Consider the following 1,169-nt stretch of genomic DNA (forward strand, 5'->3'; position numbering starts at 1 on the left):
GGTAAACATTAACGATCGGAAACGAGGTGTACAGGCGTGCCCCCTTCATCACAATCGTCTAGGCTTTTTCACTCCATGGGGCTGCCACAACTTTTATCTGGTAATGGAAGATATTGGAAAGTGTACTTCTAAAACCATGACATTGTTTTGGAGTTGTGCAGCGAATTTCAAGAATGATTTCAGTTTGAAATAAGAGATGACATACATTGAGAGCGGATGCTTCCTGTATAACGTTAAAGCCGTTGTCAGACTGTTAGTCGAATGTCGAGTGCAGAGTGGGAATGCAATCTGTGACAAAAGAGCTGATATCAAGAAGGCATTGATTACAGTTGCTGAAGAATATGACAACACAAACGTTAAAATTGAGACTTAGTCCACCATAAATGACGAAGTCGAAGCTTTCGAATTTCGATTTGCATTGGTTGACTGGCACGACAGCATATTCGCCACAGGCATTGTAAGCCAAAATATTCAATCCTTTGAAATGCAGCTTGGTGCGGCTTTAGCATTTCGGAGGGATGGGCGAAAATGAAAAGCAGGCTGCGTAGCACTCTTAATAAGGGAAGATATTATTGGCAGGAGTGGATCTTTCATCAAACGATGATGGGAGAATTTGGGAGGAGCTGGGAAACGGAAAGGGGATCTGATATTGATGGGAGTTGTTTATAGGCCACCAAACAACGGTGCTAATTTGTGGCACAGTATATATCAGGACATTCGAGCTGAATGTAACATGGTTAAAGCAGGAAAATTGGAAACTTCGATTTTCTAAAAGACCGTGGTTAACCAAATCAGCACTAATAGTCTGGAAGAGGAATTCACTGAATGTATACGAGGTAGGTTTCAGAACCAGTACGTTGAGGAGCCAACTTGGGATCGAGCTAGTCAGGATTTAGTGCTATGCCATGCGAAGGAATCAATGGATGTCCGTGCTCTTTAGGAGTCTTTGGGGAATAGTGACGATAACGTGATATAATTTCTCAATAATTATGACATCGATATGCTGAATTCTAAAGCTCGGTTCTTAAATCTGAAGAAAGGGAGTAATGAATGTAAGAGAGGGAAGTTGGCTATGATGGATTGCGAAAGTATAGGAAAAGTTTTGTCAGTGGACAGGCAATAGCGAGTATTTAAGGAAATAATGCACTGTCTACATTAGACATGCATTC

This window comes from Cetorhinus maximus, unplaced genomic scaffold (assembly GCF_964194155.1).
Source record: "Cetorhinus maximus unplaced genomic scaffold, sCetMax3.hap1.1 HAP1_SCAFFOLD_52, whole genome shotgun sequence".
In the NCBI taxonomy this organism is placed as follows: Eukaryota; Metazoa; Chordata; class Chondrichthyes; order Lamniformes; family Cetorhinidae; genus Cetorhinus; species Cetorhinus maximus.